Below are 27,415 nucleotides of genomic sequence, written 5' to 3'. Positions count from 1 at the left end.
GTAAATAAAGCTGTACTGAAACACAGCCACACACATTCTTTCCCATTTCATCCAGGCTTCTTTTGCTCTACAGAGTCAAAGCTAAACAGTTATGACAGAGACTTACGCCCCCAGATCCTAAAATATTTACTACCTGGCCCTTCCCAGAAAAAGCTTGCCAATTTTTATTCTAGACCACTTTTTGCTTTGATTTGAAGGGTGGTTTTTTTCCCCCCCTTTTTTCCTTTTCAAACTAATGGAAGGCTGGTTTTGCCTCAGGAACCACTGCCCACTGAGCAATGTGCTAGATGGTTTTGAAGGAAAAAGTCAGTGAGCTAAACATGGCAACTGACAGCAGCTCTCCATAACAAGTGAAAACTTGCTCTGGCACATAAAGGACAAGAATCAAAGGACAGAAGACTCTTAACTTGCAACAAACATTTAATAAATGCTTACTAAGTGCCTGCCATGGGGCTAAGCTCTGGGGCTACCCACATAGATAAGACCAACTTAGTTCTCAAAGAATTCACTACCTAGAGAAAGAAGCAACCCTTTTATATTAAATGGAGTAACAGAAGCTAGTGGACAAAGACAGAGAATAATTAACTGAGGTTAGGGGTGACAGAAACTAGTTAACCCCAAGGACAGTCACACAGAGACTTCTATTCCCCCTGCCAAGTTCCAGTTTCAGGAAGTAAGCATGATTAGAAGCTTCTAAGTACGGATGGTTGCCTTAAGCCAAAGGCCACAACTTATAGGTGGGTGGAGTTAACCCTTGGACTGGATGTTGCTTCCTGAATTCCCTTTATAGCACACTTTATTTTTGTTTAACCTTTCTAGTATAATTCTTTTAGTTACATTTTAAATTTACATTCAGCTTTAGTCATCTTAACCTACTCTGCTATGCATGTTTTAACCTATATATTCTTTTTTCAGAATCTTCCAATATGGATATTATTTTTTTATCAGTTGTTCATCTTTTTATGCATTATTTCTAATATTTGTTTATATTTTTCTTATCCTCTTTTGTTTCAGCTATTTTATCTTAGACACGCTATCTCCTGCCTTTTGTTTCTCCAACTAAGAATAAGCAGGAGTGATGATCAAAATAGCCACCAGGAAGATATGCCTACTGAACAATGTAACCAGCCCAGCCTCAGAGTGGAGGTGGATCCAGGGGCCCTGGTGTGGCGAGGACTCACCAATCAGTTTATAAAACCTGAGGTGGTCAAGGTTTTCCCTGACGGCTCAGTTGGTAAAGAATCCATCTGCCATGCAGGAAACCCCAGCTCGAGTCCTAGGTTGGGAAGATCCATGGGAGAAGGGATAGGCTACCCACTCCAGTATTCTTGGCCTTCCCTTCTGGCTCAGCTGGTAAAGAATCTGTCTGCAATGTGAGAGACCTGGGTTCAATCCCTGGGTTTGGAAGATCCCCTGGAGAAGGGAAAAGCTAAGAGGGTCCTGGGGTAGGGCAGGAGGTCTGAAACTGCAGGAACCCTTGGGGAAGGGATGTAGCTATAGCTGAATACCAACTGATAGTAGAAATTGTAGTATTTTAACAACCGGTATCACCATACCAGTGTTGATACTAGATCAACATCAGTTCTGTGATTAGAAAAACAGCAGAGTAAGTGGGATAGAGAAGAAATCATTCCAGGCCTCTTAAAAATGGAGACAGGTACATCTCTCTTAAAAATGGAGACAGTTAAGTTTCTTGCAAGTCCTTTCTAAAAGGACATTACAGGAGGACTTCTAAAAGTCTTTCTAAAAGCCAAAGAAGTAAAGACCCTGACCCAAATTCTAGCCACATTTAACTGCCCTGATTTTCAAAAATATACATCCATGTAATTTGAGGAGACAGTCCAAAATGACCCTTCTTAAGTAGTCTTGGGCGAACTTTAAAACCAGCAAAGAGAAACTACTGAGTTAATACTGTTACACCAAGTTCTAAAAACCTTCGTATCAGAATCACAAGACCATTTGGCTGTAGCTATTTGGAAGAGCGCACATTACAGACAAAGAAGGAAAGCACCGGAGAAGGTGCTGCAACCCCAGCTCCCATGAACTGTCATGAAGCTATAAATCACACGCTAAAATGGTTCAGAATTATGCACAATGAAAGACCTAGATCCAAATTCCTAGAATGTTTTCTATGATGGAATGCTCCAAAGATAAATTCTAGCTAAACTGATTCATCTACCTCCAAGTCAAAAATCCAAAATTCTTTGTAAGCAATAATAGCCACCATGTATTGAACTGTGTATCAATTTCATTGCCATTTTTGGTAATCTTAAAAACAATGCTACATAGAAAATATCATTCAAATTGACAGGTGAAGTCAACTGGCCTAGAGAGATTAAGTAGCCTGTTCAAAGACACATAGCCAGTCACCAGTGGAGCTCAGCTCAGGTTGGATCTAAGCCCACACTAGACTCTGTCCTCAATGCTTCACTGCCTCTCTCCTCTCACACTTGGAGGTCTTTCCAATATCACTTCTCTATCATGAGAATTCTCATAGACTCAAGAGAAGGCGTGAAAGTAACCACCCACAAGGCTCCTCCTATAACCTTCAGTAAATACTGCCTGAAAAGTAACCAAAGGCCCACTTTCGGAAGCAATCCTACTTGATTTCAGGACAAGACCCTGACGCTGGGGAAGGTTGAGGGCAGGAGGAGAGGGGGGGACAGAAGATGAGTTGTTTGGAAGGAATCATCGACATGATTTTGAGTTTGAGCAAGCTCTGGGAAATGGTGGACAAGGAAGCCTAGCGTGCGCAGTCCACGGGGTTGCAAAGAGTTGCACATGGCTTAGTTACTGAAAAATAACAAACAATGAAAAGCTCACCACTTTCAAATCCCATTTGCATGAACAAGAATTCTTGAACTCCTTCACACACTTACACATGAAAACAAGCTATCACTTGGGTCAAATTAGAAATTCTAAAGCAGTCTGATAATGACCTGGAGCTCAAGTTCTTCCATGAAACTACTATGCCCAACAATCTTTTAATGACATCTGAATTTCAAAGGATTCTCCAACTCTTTTGGTCTGTTAGCGTTTGAAATGGCAAAAGAAAAACTTCACCTCAATTTTCTCACAAGACCTTCTCTAAATTCCCTATTAATAGTTCAGTCTTTGATGAAGAACACTCTTTACTCACCTCATTCCCATCTTAAAAGAAACTGGTCTGCCATGGTATTTCTCTACCCAATGCAGGATGTATCAAATAAAAGTTATTCGAGTGACATAAAATCTAACCACAGAGAGCAATGGTTTAACAAAAACAAAACTAAAACGATCACTTATTAAGAAAATCCAGTTGGTAATAGTTAGCATCCCCCTTTCTTCACTAGTCACTTCTTCACTAGTCAGTTCAGTTCAGTTGCTCAGTCGTGTCTGACTCTTTGCGAATCCATGGACTGCAGCATGCCAGGCTATCCACCCCTGTCCATCACCAACTCCCAGAGTTTACTCAAACTCATGTCCATTGAGGAGGTGATGCCATCCAACCATCTCATCCTCTGTCATCCCCTTCTCCTCCTGCCTTCAATCTTTCCCAGCATCAGGATCTTTTCAAATGAGTCAGTTCTTCACATCAGGTGGCCAAAGTATTGCAGTTTCACCTTTAGCATCTGTCCTCCCAATGAATACTCAGGACTGATTTCCTTTAGGATGGACTAGTTGGATCTCCTTGCAGTCCAAGGGACTCTTCAAGAGTCTTCTCCAAACCACAGTTCAAAAGCATCAATTCTTCAGCATTAAGCTTTCTTTATGGTTCAACTCTCACATCCATACATGACTACTGGAAAAACCATAGCCTTGACTAGACAGTCCTTTGTTGGCAAAGTAACATCTCTACTTTTTAATAAGCTGTCTAGGTTGGTCATAACTTTTCTTCCAAGGAGTGTCTTTTAATTTAATTGCTACAATCACCATCTGCAGTGATTTTGGAGCCCAAAAAAATAAAGTCTGACACTGTTTCCACTGTTTCCCCATTTACCTGCCATGAAGTGATGGATCGGATGCTATTATCTTAAAGTTTTCTGAATGCTGAGTTTTAATCCAACTTTTTCACCCTCCTCTTTCACTTTCATCAAGAGGTTCTTTAGTTCCTCTTCACTTTCTGCCATAAGGGTGGTGTCATCTGCATATCTCAGGTTATTGATATTTCTCCTGGCAATCTTGATTCCAGCTTATGCTTTCTCCAGTCCAGCATTTCTCATGATGTACTCTGTATATAAGTTAAATAAGCAGGGCGACAATATACAGCCTTGACGTACTCCTTTCCCGATTTGAACCAGTCTGTTGTTCCAAGTCCGTTTCTAACTGTTCCTTCTTTACCTGCATACAGATTTCTCAGGAGGAAGGCCAGGTGGTCTGGAATCCACATCTCTTTAAGAATTTTCCAGAGTTTGTTGTAATTCATACAGTCAAAGCCTTTGACATAGTCAATAAAGCAGAAGTAGACGCTTTCCTGGAACTTTCTTGCTTTTCGATGATCCAACAGATGTTGGCAATTTGATCTCTGGTTCCTCTGCCTTTTCTAAAACCAGCTGGTACATCTGGAAGTTAACAGTTCATGTACTGTTGAAGTCTGGCTTGGAGAATTTGGTCTTTACTTTGTTAGTGTGTGAGATGTGTGCAATTGTGTGGTAGTTTGAGCATTCTTTAGCATTGCCTTTCTATGGGATTGAAATTAAAATTGACCTTTTCCAGTCCTGTGGCCACTGCTGAGTTTTCCAAATTTGCTGGCATATTAAGTGCAGCACTTTCACAACATCATCATTTAGGATTTGAAATGGATCAACTGGAATTCCATCACCTCCACTACCTTTGTTCCTAGTGATGCTTTCTAAGGCCCACTTGACTTCATATTCCAGCATGTCTGGCTCTAGGTGAGTGATCATACCATCATGATTATCTAGGTCATAAAAATCTTTTATGTACAGTTCTTCTGTGTATTCTTCCCACCTCTTCTTAACATCTTCTGCTTCTGTTAGGTCCATACCATTTCTGTTCTTTATTGAGCCCATCTTTGCATGAAAAGTTTCCTTGGTATCTCTAATTTTCTTGAAGAGATTTCTAGTCTTTCCCATTCTATTGTTTTCCTCTGTTTCTTTGCACTGATCACCGAGGAAGGCTTTCTTATCTCTCCTTGCTATTCTTTGGAACTCTGCATTCAATGGGTATATTGTTCCTTTTCTCCTTTGCCTTTCACTTCTCTTCTTTTCAGAGCTACTTGTAAGGCCTCCTCAGACAACCACTATGCCTTTTTGCATTTCTTTCTCTTGGGGATGGTCTTGATCACTGCCTCCTGTACAATGTCACAAACCTCCGTCCATAGTTCTTCAGGCATTCTGTCTATCACACCTAATCCCGTGAATCTATTTGTCACTTCCACTGTATAATCATTAAGGATTTGATTTAGGTCACACCTGAATGGTCTAGTGGTTTTCCCTACTTTCTTCAATTTAAGTCTGACTTTGGCAATAAGGAGTTCATGATCTGAGCCACACTCAGCTCCCAGTCTTGTTTTTGTTGACTGTATAGGGCTTGTCCATCTTTGGCTGCAAAGAATATAATCAAAATCTTATTTTGGTATTGACCATCTGGTGATGTCCATGTGTAGAGTCTTCTCTTGTGTTGTTGGAAGAGGGTGTTAGCAATGACCAGTGCATTCTCTTGGCAAAGCTCTGTTAGCCTTTGACCTGCTTCATTCTGTACTTCAAGGCCAATTTGCCCATTACTCTAGGTATTTCTTGAATTCCTACTTTTGCATTCCAGTCCCCTATAATGAAAAGGACATCTTTTGGGGGTGTTGTTTCTAGAAGGTCTTGTAGGTCTTCACAGAACCGTTCAACTTCTTAAAACTCAACCAAAAAACATTTGGAATTTTATAACAAGTGCTACATTTTGATTTGTTCCTCCTAGGGAACTATGCTGAACACCTCAAGAGAGATATACCAGCATTCTATTTAAATGTTTATATTCCATGAAGTCATTAACACTTTGTAATGAAATGAAAATGGTATCTCAATGTGAGTCTCAATTGTTTTTGTTAAAGTCATGTGAAACAGCTATATACTTAATCAGCTTACCTAACCAGAGTGCTGTAAAAATAATTATCAACTGTTCATTAAAGTGCAACAAAGGATCTGAAAGAGATGCAGACACATCAAAACTACAGTATTTTCCTATTGAAATATTGCTCTTAATTAAAATGAAAGCACCAAAAGAAAAAAGTATGTGTTCCTTAGTGGAACAATCGATCTTGATAGATATACTAGCGTTTTAAAAAATATTTCATACATAAAGATTCAAAAACATCAAACACTGCCACGAGTGTTTGATCTAAGTAAAAGGACAGTGGCATGACTGTATCACTTGGTAGCCAAGAAACCTCAAAGAATTTGGTTAAGCCTCCCTGAACTTCTACAATTTTGTGCTACAACGTACCTTACAGGGTTTTTATGAGGACTCAGATAACATCTGCTGCTGCTACTGCTAACTCGCTTCAGTTGTGTCCAGCTCTGTGCGACCCCATAGACGGCAGCCCACCAGGTTCCCCCGTCCCTGGGATTCTCCAGGCAAGAACACTGGAGTGGGTTGCCATTTCCTTCTCCAATGCATGAAAGTGAAAGGTGAAAGTGAAGTTGCTCAGTCGTGTCTGACTCTTTGCGACCCCTGGACTGCAGCCTACCAGGCTCCTCTGTCCATGGGATTTTCCAGGCAAAAGTACTGGAGTGGGTTGCAATTGCCTTCTCCAACATCTGCTTATTTAACCAATATTTATTGAGCAACTATTATATTCCAAACCCTGAAACACATCAGTAGACAGAACAAAGACCATGCTCAACTTATATTTTATTTGAGGGGAAAAAGAGAGAGATATGCACTACATGGGTAGACAAATGAGACCATTTAAGTAACTGGTAAATTAAAGCAAGAAAACAAGACCCAGAATAATAAGGTGCTCAAATATGTTGATACATACTCAGTTCTGCTCAATGTCTCATTATCTCTGTTCTTTGTGAATTATAAAAGTCAGCCATAATATATTTACTCTCACTTATTCTTGACTATAAACAGAAGGAACAACAACAAAATTAAGGTTGATTCCATCTGAATAAAAATAACCCAATCCTGGAGATACAAGGATTTTGCAGCTGTTACAACAGAAGCCTGTGAAAACACACTGCGTGATTCTTAGGATCTGACTCATAACTATGCCTAACATTCATTCTCCTTCAATGGTCAGACAACACTGTATGTAGTATATTCTGAATCAGTGAAGGGCATTTTCTCCCCACCAACTCTTATGCCTGAAGATAAATATTAATATTAGTAGAATTGGCATGAATAATATCTATCAGAAAATCCGCCTTTGATTACATAATTAGGACTCTACACAAAAAGTATATAGATATTTGAGGATTTATGAATAATACATAACATGAACACAGGAACATCATAATTCCTTTTCCTTATTAAGGAAATAGGTTAGCAAATAAATGATTTACTTCTTTACAACAAATTTACAACATTATACAGCCATATAAAGTAGAGTCTCTTTACTGTAAGTTATAACTGTTAGCTAATCATTTAATCAAAAAGCTCCATCACAGTAGGAATCAGGAGGGAAAAATCAATAGGTCTACTAAAGGTTTCAACTTAAACATAAAACCCATGTTGACTCCCGAGCTTTCTGATGGGAGTGCCAAGTCCTTGTCTCTTAAGGTGAATTTGCTGATTACTCAATTATTGTCTTTCTCGTCTAGATTCCAGTCCATGTACATCACCTATGATAACCCAGTCTCAATTTCTTCAAAGTGGAGTGGGAAGTTAAAGGGCCCTAAGGGCAAAATCCTTCTTGAACACTTCTCTGACCTATGTGTAATTTAAAACAAATTTTCTTGAGGAATTCACTTCTGTGGAGTATGACCAAAGTATTCAACTTTGTTTATACCAAAATAACTTTCTTTTCACCCTCAGATTTTCCTGAGTTATGTGATACCTAACTAAAATACATGATCACAATTACAAGTATAATTGGCATAAGCAAGTTTGGTTGAAAACACAAGTCTTAGTAAGCCCACAACTAAACTTGTTAGGAGCAGAAGTGGTGGCAGGGGATTTGAACGGTGTGCAGTGTACTACAAGCAATTGTTAATACATTCTACAGAGAAACAGAAGATGTCAGGTAAATTCAGTGGGTTGTTTGAGAATTTCTACCAACTTTTTTTTTTTTCTTTTTTTTTTTTTTTTTTCTACCAACTTTTAAAACATCAGGTTAGTTAACGTTTAGAGAAAGTTTAAAAAATGAAAAAATTTATCAAAAACAAAGAAAAATGTTCTTCAAAATATCAACCCCTGCAAATACGCATATTTTTGTTAAAGAAACCATAAACATCTATAAATACGTCTGGAGTTAAAAGGTCAATTTCTACATACTGCAAACTTATTCTCAATTTGTCCTCTCACAATAGTACAATTATCAATCCATATGACTGATCCAGTCCAAATTCCTTAGAAATAACTTTTTTGATTTTGAATGAACAATGAAAGAAGTTGGAACAACGGACCCAAGTACAAAGCTGTGAGATTACATACCAGTTTTTCTCTAAAAGAATACTTCCTTCTTTGCACTACTGATATGAAATCTCTTTATACTCTTGGTTTCTCCTTTCATTAAATAAGCAAAACTGCAACACCCTTTAGAAGAACTGTACCCAGTTCTTTGCATCACTTCTGAATAAACTATTGCATTATCTCTATCCCAGAACCACCAGCAAACAGGAGGTAAAATTTATTCATGCTGAGTTGCAAGTAATCAATGTGTAGATTGGTGTTAATCATGTGCATAGACTGGTGTAAAACACAGTATCGAATTTTGAGATTAAGAAAAGGACTTTATCAGTAAAGTGAAATTTAAGAAACCAAATCTTTTTGCAGATATTGCCAAAGAAATCCATTAAATTAATTTTAATAGTCATTTCCTAAAGTTGAGTTTTATTTTTGAAGAGAAAAACGAGGTAAGAGCAATTCCTCAAAGGACCTGTAGCCTCTGAAACATCAAAAAACAGATTCTTCAGTTGTTTCAGTTCCATAATTTTGCTTTATTTTGACTGATTGGTAAAAAAGATATACAGTAAAGAAAGTCTTTAACTGGCAAATTGCTTTTTTGCAAATTAATATAAATTATAAAATCTCATTATTATAATTTATAACATATATACTATGTCCAAAAATATGTAAAATAGTCTTTTAAAATAAAAAAGGAGTCATATTAAACTAACAGGCATAGGATATTACATTTAAACACAGGTCCCACCACAGGAGAACAGGGCTCAGGTGAGACGCCTTGGCAACCCTGCACATCTCCATGTAGGTGGGCGGGTGAGGCTTGACTCCAATTCTACCCAGGTCTTGGGAAACTGTCCCATGATTCCTCCTGGGGCAGGGGGAGGTGAGGCTGGTGAGCAGCCGTTGGAGGCATCTTCTTATCCCTATCTCATAGCACGCGTTTCTCTTCCTTCTGCAGACTTTCAGCTGGGCACATGAGTGAGTTTCCACCCCTCCCCTCTCCCCCTCTCCCCTCTCCCCCCACCCAAAAAATAAAATAAAATAAACACAGATCCCTTATATATGAGTCTGAGCAAGCTCTGAGAGCTGGTGATGGACAGGGAAGCCTGGAGTGCTGCAGTTCGTGGGGCTGCAAAGAGTCAGACACGACTGAGCAACTGAACTGAACTGACAGTGAAGAAAGCAATTAAATGATTCAAGATTGAAAGCTAAAGACTAAATTTCTAATAACATAAATAACTGCATATACTAATATATTCATATTGCTTATTTATGTATCTACATTATTGAACACAAGACTAACTGCTGAATGATTCACAGATTTTAATTGAAATTAAGAGTCACTTTATTTGGGGGGCTCCAAAATCACTGCAGATGGTGACTGCCGCCATGAAATTAAAAGACACTTGTTCCTTGGAAGAAAAGCTATGACCAACCTAGACAGCATATTAAAAAGCAGAGACATTACTTTGCCTACAAAGTTCCGTCTAGTCAAAGCTATGGTTTTTCCAATAGTCATGTATGCATGTGCGAAATGGACTATAAAGAAGGCTGAGCACCAAAGAATTGATGCTTTTGAATTGTGGTGTTGGAGAAGACTCTTGAGAGTCTCTTGGACTGCAAGAAGATTCAACCAGTCAATCCTAAAGGAAATCAGTCCTGAATATTCACTGGGAAGGACTGATGCTAAAGCTGAAACTCCAATATTTTGGCCACCTGATGTGAAGAACTGACTCATTTGAAAAGACCCTGATGCTGGGAAAGACTGAAGGCAGGAGGAGAAGGGGACAACAGAGGATGAGATGGTTGGATGGCATCACAGACTCAATGGACATGAATTTGAATAAGCTCCAGGAGTTGGTGATGAAAAAGGAAGACTGGCATGCTGCAGTCCATGCAGTCGCAAAGAGCCAGACACGACTGAGAGACTGAACTGAACTGAATGAACTGAAGAGTCACTAACCTCGCCTCCATTTTATACACTCAAATGAGTGAAGAGTATAAAAAAATTAACTTCTACTATACATTCTAGATATCAATATTTATTTCTTCTTAAAAGTTCCTTCTCTTTTCTTCTACATAATATTTTAACAGAAAGTATGGTTTCTTCTAAATATGACTCTATTTTTCAAACTGACAAGAAATAGTGTTAAGGAGAATACAAAGAAATAGGGATACTGCCCTGGGGAGTTTAAACTGAAATACCTTTGAAAGGTAACTTGCCATTGTCTATCAAAATTTTCAATGCACACAGAAATTTATACTAAGAAGCAATCATACAAAGGCATAAAGTAATACAACAAATGGATAATAAAGTAATAAAAAATAAATGGATATTTATTAAATAATTACTTCTAATTTAACAACTAAAGCCACTACAAGTGTTCATCAATAAGGGACTGATTGAACAAACTATTTATCACACAATGGAGTGCACAGTTTAAATGAGACAGAAAAATGTTTATGATGCATTAAATGAAAAAGCAATTATTGAAAAAGTTTAGACAGTAAATATCATTTTTAAATTCAATAAATAAAATGCATAAGTGCATGTTAAATACCCATGGAAAACAGCTGTAAGAATATATATCAAACTTCCAGAGGATTTACAGAAAATCTTTTCTTTCTACTGAATATTATATTAATTTATATGAGCAGTTAAGTATTCCCTATAGTAAAGATAATAATCATAAAGAACATTTTAATATCTTAAAGTGTTTTAATCAAAATATTAAAGCAGGCATTTTTCATCATCTTCCTAAAGATTTTCTTTTTTTTAAATATTTTCTAGCTACTATATGCAAATCTGATTTCTCTCCTAACACATGAGTACCATGCTCTCAAACTTTAAAATGCATTTTCAACTTTACAGAATTATGTGAAACAAAGGTACTGTGACACAAAATAATCACAATTATATTCAAAGTTGTGGGATTTTTTTTTTATAGTTCACCTCAAATACTCCTTATCTTTTAGAACAAAAGAATGGGACTTTTTTAAAAAGTGATTTCTGTAGCGATAGATAAAACTCAGTATCTTCTTTTTCACTTATACTACAGTTTGCAACAACATTTTTGTCAATAAGCATAATCAAAATATTTTCCACAATCACTAAACTGTTAACTTCATTAATGGCTTTATCTTGATCTGCAGCAATCAATATTTCTCCATCTAAATTCTAAGCAAAATTTCTGATACTAAAAATATTTATGCCAACTATATATTTACTCTATTTAAAATTTTTTAATATTTAAATTTAATTTTCAAATAAAGATTTTTGCTCACTAGAATGCATAATAATTTTACTTTTCTAAAATACTTTTTATTAAAGGATTGAAAACACATCTTTACCTAGTTGTTGATGTTGGTGTTTGTCATAATGACTGTGACAGAAATGGATTCCACCTTCCTCATCTATTGTCTTCTCTGATGAAAGCAAACTGAGACGTTTCAATTTCAGTAATCTTGGAGAACTTTCCTGAAAATTCTCTCCAGGGCCCAAAACCATATCTCCCAAAACAACAGGAGGAACAACTCTTTTCAAAAAATCCATACTAAGGTTCTTCTACATTACTGGACCCACAAGTACACAGAAAGGTATTTGTACCAGCTTCCTCGATGAGAAGGTACGGTCCACTCTTTGTGTCAAAGAGCAAAAAAACGTCATGTGAACTTAGGTGGGTCAACTACCAGGTGTTTTGAAGCTGATTTTTAGGACATTTGCTGTTCATACTGATAAGAAGTCAAACAGCTACCAGCTGTGGAACTGCACTTCATATATGCATATACAAGCACATGTTCTATGGGTGGTAACAGCAATATTGAGACTATAAAATGTTTAGCATCCATCTATTTTAACATTTAGACTTTGAAAACCTACACGGTGATAATGTTAGGACAAATTTACTTTGTCTGAGGTGTGTCTTACTTTTAAACACACTTAACAGCTGAAATGTGAAACAGTAACTTGAGTTCAAAAGATAATTCTTATCATTCTGGAAATTCACTAGCAGACTGCAGGAAGATCAAGTTTTATAGGAGGTGAAAAGAAGTAATTTAAAACTATACTGTATTATAAACATCCCAGTGTACTTTTATTTTTATTTTACTTTCTGCTGCTGTGGTTCTGGTGGTTGTTGCATTTAAAAGTTTATCTTTTCTAATACATCTGTGGTGGCGGTGGTTTAGTCACCAAGTCGTGTCCGACTCTTACAACCCCATGGACTGTAGCCTGCCAGGCTACTCTGTCCATGGGAATTCTCCAGGCAAGAATACTGAAGTGGGTTGCCATTTCCTTCTCCAGGGAATCTTCCTGACCCAGTAATCAAACCCAGGTCTCCTGCATTGCAGACAGATTCTTTACCATCTGAGCAACCAGGGTCTGAATAGATGAGCTTTTAATCCTTAACATTACTAATGAAGTCAATTATTCTCTACTTCATTCATTTAAAAGATATTAAGTAAAAATCCTCTATACATAAAGCATTATATTATTAAGGTTCAGAGGAAATTTAGAGGATTTATTCATGCAAATCCTGTCTCATGGAATTCTACAGTAAAAAGGAGGGGGAAAAAAAGGAAGTCAAGTAAGGAACTCAAGTTTCTTGCCCTAAAGCAAGACTATACCAACTAGAAAGAAACACTGACTTAAAAAAATCCTTCTCAGAAGTAGATTCTCTCTTAACCCTGGAGCACAGAAGGATAAAAATTCATGTGTGATCATCCTATTGCCAACATACTGCGAGAACAAACTGATCAGAACATAGCCCATACCCTTTAATAACCTAGAAGTTATCACTGTATCTTCCCAGGCTTTTATTTCTGTTTCTTCCATCTCACCTCATCCATATTTTTTAAACCAAAGGACAACTGGCTTATAATGTTATATTAGTTTCAGGTGTACAAGATAGTGGTTCGACATTTTTATATGGCTAATTATGAAATGATCACCATGGCAGGTCTAGTTACCACCTGTCACACACACAGCATTACTACAATATTACTGACTATATTCCTATGCATACATTACATCTCCATGACTTATTTTATAACTAGAACTTTGTACCTCTTGATCTCCCTCACCTATCTCACCCATGTCCCCACGCCCTCCCCTCTGGCAAGGCCCTGTTTGTTCCCTGTGTCTATGAGCTGTTTGTTTTATGTGTGGTACTTTTTTTGTTTTTGAGATTCCACATATAAGTGAAATCACATGGTATTTGTATTCCTCTGTCCGACTTACTTAACATAATACCCCCTAGATCCATGCTGTCAAATTTTTTGTTTGTTTCCTCTTTACTGATATGGTCTCTTGTTCTTTAAAACTTAGTGCAAGTCCCTCAGTCGTGTCCAGCTCTTTGCAGCCCCATGGACTATACACAGTCCATGGAATTATCTAGGCCAGAATACTTAAGTGGGTAGCCTTTCCCTTCTCCAGGGGAATCTTCCCAACCCAGGGACTGAACCCAGGTCTCCCGCATTGCAGGCAGATTCTTTACCAGCTGAGCCACAAGGGAAGCCCAAGAATAGTGGAGTGAGTAGCCTATCCCTTCTCCAGGGATCTTTCCGAGACAGGAATCAAACCAGGATCTCCTACACTGCAGGCCTATTCTTTACCAACTGAGCTATGAGGGAAGCCAGCACATTGAAACTTACATGTGTTGTTTTTCTCAGATCCCTTTGTAGGTCGTCTTCCTTATCTGTGGAGCCCAGGGATACAGTAGTATGCAACAAACACATGCTGATTATGAGCGCAAGTTACCTTCATGTTTGTTCATGACACACAAGACAACCACACATGTCACTGTTAACCTCACTGTTCTAAACTGCACTTTCAGTTGGAAAAAGAAAGGGCAAGGATTAGGTGTTACAGGAGAGACCACAAGATTTTTCTCAGATTTCCTTCTTTCAACAAATGTTTGCTGAGTAGCTTCTTTAATAGCTTGTGCACGATGCAAATGCACTAAGGATTTATCTTCATCCCCAGGAAGCTTAAGTCTCAAAACTACAAAACTCCCTGTTTGCCTTGGGCCAAGGTTTTGTTGAGCCTGCAATATGCTTCAATTTCTTCCGTCCAATAACATCCTTTCTTTACAGGTGTGGATTCCTAATAAACATCTAGGAGCCAAAGAAGCCAAACTCCTTTTCAGTGTCAGCTTTTGGAGGACCCTCCCTGAGAAACAAGAGCGAGGGATAAAGCATAGGCCTGCAATATCCATTACTAGCTGAATCTATGATGGCGAAATGCCATAAAGCTATTTCTAAGATCTTTGGTTGATTATCAAAACTTTGAACTCTTGCTCTAATGGTTAAAGAATTAAGAAATTGTAACAGTTATAAATTATAAATTATAACTAACAGGGCTAGTCATTCAAAGACAGCATTTAGAAACCTTTTGAGACCTGTAAGTCACTATTTCACCTTTAGAATATTTATTATAATCTTACCGTAGAATTCAAGACAATAATTTCTTGGTGGTAAACTGGATCATCTAATCCTGGCTGTGGGACTCTTGAGCAGTTTTGAGAATTAAGCATTTAGGTGTTAATCATCCAAGATCAAATAAATGGCTTCAGCTCTGAAGAAAAACAAAATATGAGATTGATACATTAGATATGTTTATAATAAGTACATCTGTGTGTGACTCATAGCCACCATTACTTATGAATATATTATATTGCAGGGTCACTAAGTGCTACAGTTATCCTCTTTCAATTAATGTTGTGTTATGTTTTTTCTAAGTTTTTATTATGACAATTTTCAAACTAATACAAAATTATCGAGACTATTATGATGAACCCACCCTTATCAACTCATGGCAAATCCTACTGCATTTATATCTCCACCCACCCCTCAACCTCCATCCCACCACTCTGGGTCATTCTGAAGCAAATTCCAGGCATTATACCACTTTATCTATAGACCATTCTGTATGTATCTTTCTAAGATAAAGATTTGCTTTTTAAACATAAGGCAGTATCATTTTAATATCTACAATTAATTCACAATAATTTCTTTATTATATCAACTATCAATCAGTGCTCATATTTCTCCAACTGTCTCATAAGAGTCTAATTCAGAGCTAAACAAAATCCATACAGGCAATTGTTACCATTTCTCCTAAATCCCTTTCAATCTACAGTTGTTTTCTTTTCCCCTTGCCTTCTCCTCTTTACAGCGACAAACAAAGCTTTTACTAGAAAAAACTGAACAAATACATCAATATCCTAACTGTTCAATAATAAATTAAATCCATTTTCATTTTATTCACCAAAATAATCAGATTTGCAAAACAGTTCATATATCCACTAGGCTAATATTATCCCATCTGCAGAGAGTGTTCATGGTGCACATTTTTCAAAGTCCAACTATAGTAACTCTGAGCAGGTCCTGGGTTATGAACTACTATACCTTATACATAATTTGATGACTACTAAGAATGAAACCAGTGAACAGGAGTTATCCTTTAACTGCATATAAGGCCTCAAATGCAATCATACACATTTCATGTTTTTAGTACCATGAAAGGTTGTGCATTTTTCAACAGTTAAATAGGCCACATTTTTAATTTGTCATTGAACCACAAATCAACCTCATTTTAAATCACATCCTATTTCTTGCTATTTTCCTGTTTAATGAATTTAATTCCCAGCCCAACAGAAAGAACTACTTCCTAAAATATTAATTGTGCACTTAAAACTTCTTAATCTGAAATTCCTTTAGCCAAGTTAGAAAAATACAAAAATATTTCATTTATTCACAAGCATAATCAACTAAATTATGACTAAAACCAAATCTCTGGAAGCCCCAAAACTGGTAAATATGAAAATACTAATTTAATATAGATGTACTTGTTCATAATCAATTATCATTCAGACTTATGGAATTTTTAACTGCCCCACCAAATATTTCCGCATCTACTAACAACATGGTATCTAGAATCCCGCCATAACTTTTGATACTTTATCTTAGGTTCATGGAATCATTTCTCCCTCAAAGCAAATAAAGCTTATGTGACAAACAGCATATCATTTCTTGCCTAGAGTGAGCAGAGCAGTCATGTACTGCTCTGCATTTAATGAAATTTATACTATTTTTGTTTTGTTCAGGGGTAGTTTGGAGTTTTTTGTTGGTGGTGATGGGTTTTTGGGGGGGCTGGGGCACGTCAATTGTACTTTTATCTTGTCTCCATAAAGACTACCTAAAATGGAACTTTTATTTTCATTTCAGTTGATTAATTTGGAGAACAGTTTATCTGTAAGAAGAGTAATTTTGTTCTAATGAGGTGGGTAAAACTGCAGCCTATTATACAGAGTGAAGTAAGCCAGAAAGAAAAACACCAATACAGTATACTAATGCATATATATGGAATTTAGAAAGATGATGACGATAACCCTATATGTGAGACAGCAAAAGAGACACAGATGTATAGAACAGTCTTTTGAATTCTGTGGGAGAGGGCGAGGGTGCGATGATTTGGGAGAATGGCATTGGAACATGTGTATTATCATATGTGAAATGAATCACGAGTCTAGGTTCGATGCATGAGACAGGATGCTTGGGGAGGGTGGCGGGAGGGGGGTTCACGATGGGGAGCCCACGGGCACCCGTGGCGGGTTCATGTCAATGTATGGCAAAACCACTACAATACTGTAAAGTAATTAGCTTCCAATTAAAATAAATAAATTTACATTAAAACAAACAAACAAAAAAGAGTAATTTTGGGGGGGGGTTCACATTCCACAGCATGTGTGTCCTTAGTTTCCCGACCGGGGATTAAAACCACACACCCTGCACTGGAAGGCAGTCTTAACCACTGGACCACTGGGGAAGTCCTGAAAATAATAAACTTTATTACTGCTTCTATACTCCTACTTCTGAGATGGTCAAGGTCAGAGAGGTTAGGTAACTGTGGTCATGGTATGCACATGACCAATCCTGTTGTTTATTTTATTTTATTTTATGTTTCTTTATTTTAAAAGAATAAGTTCATATTTAACAAGAGTGACTTAAAGAGGTCAGGTGGTATTTGACAACACTGAAAAGAAGGCTGTAAAATAGTCAAGTAGCACAAGCTTTAAAGATTCAATGCTTTAAATCAGCAATAAGACTAATGATCTAGAAACTTCCACGTGTAATAAAGAGAACAGTGGCCCAGCTCTGGTGCTTGGAAGGATTCTCAGATCAAATGAGGTCCTTCAGGGACAACCCTGCTTCACTTTAGTCTAGAAAGGAAAAGAGAAAGTTGAATAGGTGCTCAGGTAACATATTAACCTCATTTCCTTTCTGAAAAGCATTACAAGAATAATGAAGAAAAGAAATGCCACAAATCTAATGTACCCTAACTGTAGTAAAACATTTAACATAAAAATCTCCGATATACATTGATACAGAAAATTATAATCTTGAACGAACAGAGCAGAAGTTAAGAAAAAATGAGTTTCAGTGATGTTCAATTTAAGTACTCTCAATATTTACAGGCTTGGTATACTACATAATCTGAAAAGGAGAACAAGAAGCTATGGTTCTAAGCACAAGGTAGATTTGAGCTCAATATAATAAAAAGAATAATTTAATGATTATATAATTCATTTAAAAGCTGCTTCATAAAGAAATGGAGTTCCTGTTGAGTTTTTAGGTAAAGATTGTTAGAGATGCTATAGAAAGGGTTATACACTGAGTCAAAAGACTAAGCTAAATTACTTCACAGATTCCAACCTGAAATCCTAAATTTCACTTTAATCCTAATTTTCACTTTGTACTTACACTTGAATACCGGAAAGTGTGGTGACCTAAAGATTCAATCATATTTCAACTAAAGAAAGGAACCACAATATGAGATATGAAATCTATAACGGAAAACTTCTATCTATTAAAATTATTCTGGGAATATTAGAAGACCTCTTTAAATGATGCAAAAGGCCAAAATGATGCAATGATCTTCAAATAAATTAGAATAGTCATAGTTCCTATCTATAATGGCAAAATAAGTATGGAAAAGGGAAAATGAAATAATTTTTTTAATCCACCAAAGATTATGGCAGATGTGAAAAATCTATGCACAAAGAATCAAATGTAGGCAGCAAATAATTACTCAAATTATCTTTTTTGTCTGACAAAAGTTATTAAAATAATTTATAGTCATCCCTTTAATTAAGAAAGAAAATTAATGATTCATATATCAACACTGACTCCACTGCACTAATTTTTCAAAATTCATTTTTTCTCTTACTTTATAAATGTTCTAATTTTTACAATGTCTAAAACAACCTGCATTTTAATCTTCTGTCATTCTTTTTAACCTACCAAATTTCAACTTTTAAGAAGTATGGAAACTTACGATGCTGACTAATGCAATCAGCGATTACACAATATCACCTGCTAAAAATGCTGTATAATGGCACTGAGCTAGAATAATTGGGCTCACTGCAAAAATCTAAATCCTTTGCTGATAAAGCAATGTTCTCTGCAGGTAAATTTTTCTATATTTTGTTGATTTTACATTTTTAGCAAAAATAGCAGTTATTATCATACTACTTGTCTTAATGAAAACAATTAGGAAAATTTTCCATTCACAAATTCAGGGAAGCTTTCTATAACAGTTTCATTCACTGCATCATACAGACACAGCCCCAAAGTACATTTTCTGGTAAACTGGTGAATGAACATGTATTGTTTAGAATAATTTTCCTTTTACATTTCTACAGCATTACATTTCTTTAGTATTTCTTACCCATTCAATAGCATTTCTGTTGACACAGGGAAAAAAAAAAAAAAGAACTAGATCACAAAACTATCATATAAGTGCCTACCTACTCATCTAGACTTAAATAAGAAGAAAATTTTTGGACAAATGTAGAAACAGCCCAGTAAGACATCACCTCACTAAATGTGGAATTTTCTCCCATTCCTAATTTCTAAAAATCCATTGCTGTAACTATGTATGCCACACATGAATTTATAAAAATCACACCTTTAACAAATATTGAGTAGAACTATGTGCCAAGAATCAGGGACAGAGGAGTGAAAAGAACAGACAAAAATCCCTAGGCTCACAGGGCTTACCTTCCAGTAAGGAGCTTGAATTTTTTATAGTCCTTCCTTTGAGAATCTGAAAAAAGTGTTGGAGGCCTCTCCTTCCAAAATGTAAACACAGCTAATCTTGCAGGGTTATGAACCTCTATAATCCAATTACTAATTATGGATTAATCCCTGATAGAAACCCTCCTTATGCTTACTTTCTGTCTGCCATTTATAGTTCATAGTGTCATAATTTTACTATTCATAGTACTAAGAAGTAATACAGTCATCCTTCTGTATCCAGGAGGTAATGGTTCCAGGACTCCTTGTGGAAATCAAAAGCATCAGAGGTTCAAGTCCTTCATATAAAAGTTTACAGAATGTATAAATAACCCATGCAAATCCTCCTACATGCTTTAAACCCTCTCTAGATTATACAATACCTAATACTACATAAATGCTATATAAACAATTATAAATAAAATGCTAATTCTGTGGTGAGCAGTAAACTCAAGTTTTACCTTTTGGAACTTTCTGGAATTTTTTTCTGAATAATTTTAATCCAAGGTTGACTGAATCTGTAGATGTAGAAGATATAGAGACAGAGAACTGACTGTGCTTTTTCTTACCCATTAAAATACTTAAAGCCTTCAAATTTCAATAGAATGTGTTCTATTTATTCTATTTGTACCACAAACAAATTTCTAGACTACTGATAGAGAGTATCCTTTACTAATCTTGGTTTTTCCAGGAGAAAACTGATCCTAACCTCTTCAGTAACTTCATAGGTAAGCTTTCTGATTTCATTATTTATTCTCTGGACCTTCTTGAGTTAAAAATCCCACTCCCCCTGCTCAACTCTTCAGCTGAAGTGTCCACAGAAGTCACCCACAGTTCTTGCAAGAAGATATATATGCTCAAGAGAAACCACAATAAAACCTTAACCTTAACAGAAATCATCAATTATCCCCAAATTTTTATTCTTGCTTTTCACAAGAAGAGAGTGACCCAGTAATAAAAAGTTTTTTATTTAAAAATACAACATCTAAAACTAAGGTTATTACTGTCTCTAAGCAATGTCTTATACTTTCTATACCTATAATTTTTTAAAATTATACATTGGAAATTGCCTAATTATGATCCTAAGGTCCTAAAATACCAAACATTAAAGAAAATTATGAAAACATGATGCATATATTTTACATGTTATATAAAACAACTCATAGTAAAGCGGTCTCAAGGCTAATCCAAATTTTAAGTTATTCAGAAAAATGAAGAAGTAGCTAAGCAAGATCACACAGCAAATAAATGGCCACAATTTCATCTCCAAAGTGTGTCTTTTCTCTTTCCCTCTGTTTATAGTCTGTAAACTTGAGAGGTCTCGCTTTTCTAAGAGCAGCTATGAAAGCACAAACTCCCACTGATGTTTAGCTGACCTATTTCTGCGAAATTTATAGCACCAAAATAATTTCTCTAAATTTAAGGAAGAATGATCATCTGTTACCTGCAGTCTCATAAACTGGATCAAAAGCCTTTAACATGTCTATGCTCTTTGACCCAATAATTCTACTTCTAAATCTTTTTCTAGGAAGATGATCAGAAATGCAGACAGATTTATTCACAAAGGTATCATTGCACTATTATTCCTATGAGCAGAATACTGTAGGGAAGGGGCAGAAAAAAGACAATGAAAAAAAACCAAATCATGGTATAGTCACTAGATGAAATGTTATCCATCAATTAAAAATCATTTACTAATATGCCATAATATTCACTACATATTTTTATTTTTTTTTATTTTTTTTTTTTTTTAAATATTATTTTATTAGTTGGAGGCCAATCACTTTACAACATTTCAGTGGGTTTTGTCATACATTGACATGAATCAGCCATATAGTTACACGTATTCCCCATCCCGATCCCCCCTCCCACCTCCCTCCCCACCCGACTCCTCAGGGTCCCCCCAGTGCACCAGGCAAGAGCACCTGACTCATGCATCCAACCTGGGCTGGTGGTCCGTTTCACCATAGATAGTATACATGCTGTTCTTTCAAAACATCCCACCCTCACGTTCTCCCCCAGAGTTCAAAAGTCTGTTCTGTACTTCTGTGTCTCTTTTTCTGTTTTGCAAATAGGGTTATCGCCACCATCTATCTAAATTCCGTATATATGTGTTAGTATACTGTAATGTTTTTAAGTAATAATTAGAAATCAAGTCTTTATAGTACCTTCGCAATTACTAGAGATAAAACTACATTTAGAAATAAAGAATAAACTTATAATAATAGACTCAAATTGTCAAGGCAGTCAATGTCTCTATGCCCATGTCCTCATTTATAAAGTAAAGATAATAAAAACCTCTCACGGCTATCATGAGAATTCAGTTTTTTGGATGAAAAGTGCTTAAATGGTACTTGACATAAGTACTCAAATGTTACTATTATTATTTACTAACTCATATCCCATATGCTGATAGACAAAATCTGCAATACTTCCAAAAAAAAAAGAAATGAAATTAAGCTGCTCATAATTCTAATACCAAGAGATGGCCACTATTAATTCATGTAAATATCTGGGTTAATTTTTTTCAGATCTTTTAACATGCATTCAACATTTTATACAATTGGTGTTAAGTTTTAGTGTTTCTACTGGTTACAAAATACTGTAAAATTTTATAAATATAGTATGTGCATTTCATTATTCCACGGGTATTGAACATAAGGTTCAGTTCTTCACTTTATAAATAAAACTGCAATGAATATCCTGATTGGCAGTCTTTATACACATCTTTGATTTTTCCCTCAAGAAAGAGTCTAAAATCAGAATTTCTATCTCAAATGGTATGAAATACACTTGATCTTACTCCCTAACTGACCTTTATAGAATGTAGATACATACTAAGTGTTCAAAGCTGCCAATTTCTCTCCTTTCTCCATGGGTACTTCAAAGTTATTAACTGGCTTTTTCATTGTAACTTTTCTGCCTTGTTTTGGTACAATTGCTTTTCAAGTGTTTCTCTTTTTCCACTTATTCTATTTAAAGAAGTTCACTTTTCCCTTATATCACTCTAACATCCCAAACACAATTTGAGTATTCATAACTTCAGTACATTCCTCAAAAAGATTCTTAAGAATCTACTTTGTATGACTAGAAATAGAAGTCCTTGTCTTTCACAAACACATCCTAAAATATTTACAGATGATATGTATGACAGAGGAAGTGCATCAAAGTAAGTGGGAATTGCGGAAAGGGAATGGATAGAGTTAACAAAGAGCTGATCAATGTTGAAGCTGAAGAATGGGTATATGAACATTCATTCCACTAATCTCTCTGTTTAAAAATTTATCATTATATTTAAATATTAAATACAATATTTCTATAAATATATAAAAATGTTTATATAAGTTTTATATTTTATATAAATATTTAAATATTAAACATATTTAGGGGGAAATTGTTTTTAAAATAAATCTTTAAGAAATAAATTAAAATCTACAAAACAATTATATACTTCTACATAATTCAATTATAAAAATATAATAAGACCAAAAATATTTAAGTCAAATTCAAAAGTGAAGTAAACAACTACAGTATTTAGAATCTCTCAATTACACTTGCCAGTAATTCCCACAGATAATAACATACTACAATGCCTTTTTCCAAACCATGGCTTCAGCATACCATGCTGATTCTCCAAGACAATATTAGTATTTATATTGTGCATTACAAGAATACAATTATGCCTCTGTATGTGCCCACATGAATATTTGATAAGTAGTTTTATTATGTACTAGTATTAAATAATCCAAATTCTCTTGGTGCTTAAATCACATCTTGGTACCAAGCTAGGCACATCATAAACAATACTTGCAGCTTAACAGTTAGATCCACCAAAGTGTTTATTTCTACCCAGAGGCATGCAAGCAAGACCAGGGTAATGCAAATACTACTTCGCTGCACATCTTTAGTACTGTGGGAAAATGTCACTTGTGTATATTTCTAACTATGCAGAAAACACTTTATCTTGGAGTCAGGTCATGATAACAAAAGAGCATAGCAAAAAGAATTAAGTAATATATCTAGCAATAAAAGAAGGAAATGGCAACCCATTCCAGTGTTCTTGCCTGGAGAATCCCAGGGACAGAGGAGCCTGTTGGGCTGCCGTCTATGGGGTCGCACAGAGTCGGACACGACTGAAGCGACTTAGCAGCAGCAGCGATAAAAGGATCAATGGCTGTTCCCTAAGTTTAAAGCAAGGAAGAAACATACTAGACACATGTTTTCTAAACTCTTCTCACTGCAGTTAAAAAAAAAAAAGAATTTTGCACAAATGAACTTTTAATAATTTTACATAACAAGTCAATATAAATATACTCACATGATACATTTGATACATTTGCAATACACTTCAATAGCCTCCCACCTATTTTTTAAAAGTGTTATGCTCTAGTCACTACCCACTAAAATGATAATCTTGATTTCATAGTTTTAAATACTGAACTAAGAAATTGGCCTGCAAACAAAACAAACCAAAAAATGGCCTGTAACTCCTCCTGCTTACCAAACAGAGCAGAAGAATTCCTCTCAACCCTGTATAGAAAATAGCATCAGTACTTGTCTGGGAGAATGGGGAGCAGGGTGCAGGAGACACTGAAGTGGGCAAGAATCAAAGGATTGCTGCTTAAACACATACAACCGGCCCCCTCACCCAAGAGAGGAGAATCTCTCAAATCTCTTCCTGTTCTAAAATTCTGTGCTTCTGAGAGTTAGCACTGAGACTATGAGTCCCTAAAGAGCAAGAAATTCATTGTATATCTCCCACAGCACCTAGCAAGCCAGTTTTCATAAAAATAATAAAGTACTAAATAAAGATTAAGTTCAACTTATAATATGCAAAATAGGCATAAATGTAAAGGTTTCTGTCATTTAAATGTATGTTTTCCACATTCTATTAAATGTAAAATCAATGCTATTGTATATTATTTACAAACTCATAAGCATAAAATTGTTAATATATATATATACATATCGTGTAGCAGTATACATGTGTGTAATAGATTAAAATACATGTCACAAAAACTACTATTAATATTCAAGCTACTTCATCCATAAAGGTATTAAAAACAATTCACAATAAAATTACTCTAAAACTCAGAATCAAATCAAATTACTAACTTTTAGTTTCAATAATACGTTTTTTCCCTGCATCCTTAATGATACAATTAATGAACAAAGAAATAAGCAATGGCCCCAGTATAGAAGAAAAATAACAACAGAGTACTCGAAAATGTAGAACTTTTATAACTCAACCACGATTTTTAGCATTCTAAAGTCTAACAGTTTCAGGCTCAGTCTCCTCTGCTTTTGTCTAAGAAGGAATAGTTTTCTCAAAAAAAAAAAAAAAAAGTCAATAACATTGTAGATTTTCCCTATACACTATAACTTTCAATAAACTATGATGGCTTATTTTAAGTAGAGGAAAGATGAAAAAGGAGTCTATGTATGACTTCCAATTTTAAAGCCCAATAAATCCTTTTACAAATAAGGACAATAAGATCAACCTTTATCCCTTTTAAAATGTTATAAAATGACATATGATGCAATAAGACACCTTTTTCACAACAACCTAAAATTTTAACACACCTCTTGATTTCTTTCCATAAGCTTTAGTCCAAATTCCCATTTCTCCAAGGTTTTGAATTAAATTTGAAAAATATTTTGGTTTTTACCAAAATTAACATTACTTCTGATTTTGAAGAGGAAACTATTTACAAATATGTTTTTTTTGTTACTTAAAAGGATAATGTATTTTAACAGACCAATTCTAAGTTTGCAGTTCTAGTTAACACTTCTTACTTTTTCTTGGATTTCTGAATTTTAATTACTACTAAAATTAAACATACCTTTAAAAACCTTTCATGGATAAAAAAAACTTGAATTGCTCCTTGAAAGAAATAAAGGAAATCGAGAATTTGCATTGGCAGCCGAGAAAGAAATAAGAATTGGAGTACAGGGTTCAGGGCAGAATGAGCCTCTGTAGAGGTTTTTCATTGAAGAACGAGAGCACCTGGAACAATAACACTGGACCAGTTAATGTTGAGGAGTCGCCAAAAGCCACAGCAACACAGACACTTCACACAGACCGAGGGTCCACCCTGAGCTCCCAGAATCTGCATTCTAACACAGACCCTGACACAGATGCACCCGCAACCAACCAGGAGCGTGCAGGCCAGCTGGAAGAGCGATCCATGGGACAACCCTTTTTAGATGCTTTGAGAGAAGTTACTTAAATATGTCCATGCAACAACTGGGTACAAGGGAGTCACTCATCAATGTAAGTGGAGGACAGGAAAAGAAAGACTTGCCAAGGAGCCCAAGGCAGCCTCCACTGCCAGGGAGCAACTGGAGCTACAGTCTACAACTCCACGAACGGCTTTTTGCCTCTCTCTGAGCAACTGGTTAGCTGTTGATAGAAGAGCCAGTTAAGTGATACATTAAAGCTTAATAAACATGATTAATAAATATGATTTTTTGCTGTAGGCCTCTGAAACATGACTTCCTACTGTGACAGGCTCCAAAGCTGGGTGCTACCACATACCCTCTGAACTGCACAGCAATGCCTGGCTTCTATTCCCTAAAGGTTACCCTAGGATTGCCTCCTCCCTGTGTTTATCAAAGAAAGTATTGAGTCAGATAAGATTTACGCTGATTGACAATTCATCTCATTCTAGATATTTATAAAGGATAATAAGCAATTTATTCAGATCAACATTCTCTGTACAGAAAATAACACATTTCAAAGTTAGCAACAAAACAACATTCCAAATCAGTTTGGTCACTATGAATGACCATATAGAACATGCCACAGAGCTTAATCCTTCACATTCCAGTACATCCAGTAACTCTAAAAAGGACTCACACACAAAAAAGCTCTACCCCACCAATATGCTTTATTCTCCACAGTGATTTAAGTCAGTCTAAACAAATCACAAACATGGTAGAGTAGAATTCAGGATTCATTCACTGCACCCTAAGAAATGGTGCCCTAGAAACTGAAATCAATAATAATCACTAATCACTAAGAGCCGCCTATGTATGAAAAAAAAGGGTTGGGTGCTGAACATACATTACTTCGTTTTAACCCAAACAAACGCATGATTTCCATAAATGTTCAACTGTGCAGCTGTGGAAACTGACAACTAGTAGATAAAATGAGAAAAACTGCACATCTGGATTCTTTTATATTTTAAAAGAATATGTTCTTATATGGAGTTATTCAAGATAAAGTTCTCAAATTAAAATGCAATTATGACTTCAGTGTTTTTATACTGATTCTGAACATTAGAACAAAAGCAAGAGGTCTCTCAAAAAAGGATAATTAAGCCTAATTAACACATAATTTACCTTAAATATTTCATAAAGAAAGAATAAATTTGCCTTACCAGAAGTAAAAAATAGGGAGGAAGGAAGAAATCATATTATGACTAACAAGTCATAGGGATGCTCATTTAAGATGAAATTCAATCCTCTTCTGCTAATGTCTCCCTATTAATTGAAAGGTTCAAGAACAATATTCTAAAGGAAAGTGACATTTCTCTGTCTCAGCCAGAATTCTCAAAATAATCTTTAACCTAAAATACATTTTCCCAAAGATGTTTAACTTTGATAAAGTTAACTTTTAATGATAACTTTTAATTATCACAGTTTAAACAGTGATATGGAGAAGGAAATGGCAACCCACTCCAGGATTCCCGCCTGGAGAATCCCAGGGACAGAGGAGCCTGGTGGGCTGCTGTCTATGGGGTCGCACAGAGTCAGACACGACTGAAGTGACTTA

At 35.8% G+C, this 27,415-nt stretch overlaps 1 protein-coding gene across 10 annotated transcripts in view; it reads right to left on the bottom strand.

The window, feature by feature from the left end:
* The window catches only part of FRYL (FRY like transcription coactivator), a 254,961-nt gene that overhangs the window by 173,265 nt on the left and 54,281 nt on the right, over nt 1-27,415 (bottom strand). For all 10 annotated transcript variants that reach the window (XM_065914173.1, XM_065914177.1, XM_065914175.1 and 7 more), the window contains exon 3: nt 15,006-15,136. The gene's annotated coding sequence lies outside the window, so the exon portion shown is untranslated. The remainder of the gene's footprint in view (nt 1-15,005; nt 15,137-27,415) is intronic.

The sequence above is a fragment of the Muntiacus reevesi genome, chromosome 22 (assembly GCF_963930625.1).
Source record: "Muntiacus reevesi chromosome 22, mMunRee1.1, whole genome shotgun sequence".
Lineage (NCBI taxonomy): Eukaryota > Metazoa > Chordata > Mammalia > Artiodactyla > Cervidae > Muntiacus > Muntiacus reevesi.
Note: the sequence above shows the minus strand (reverse complement) of the source record. Positions and strands in the feature narration are given on the sequence as shown.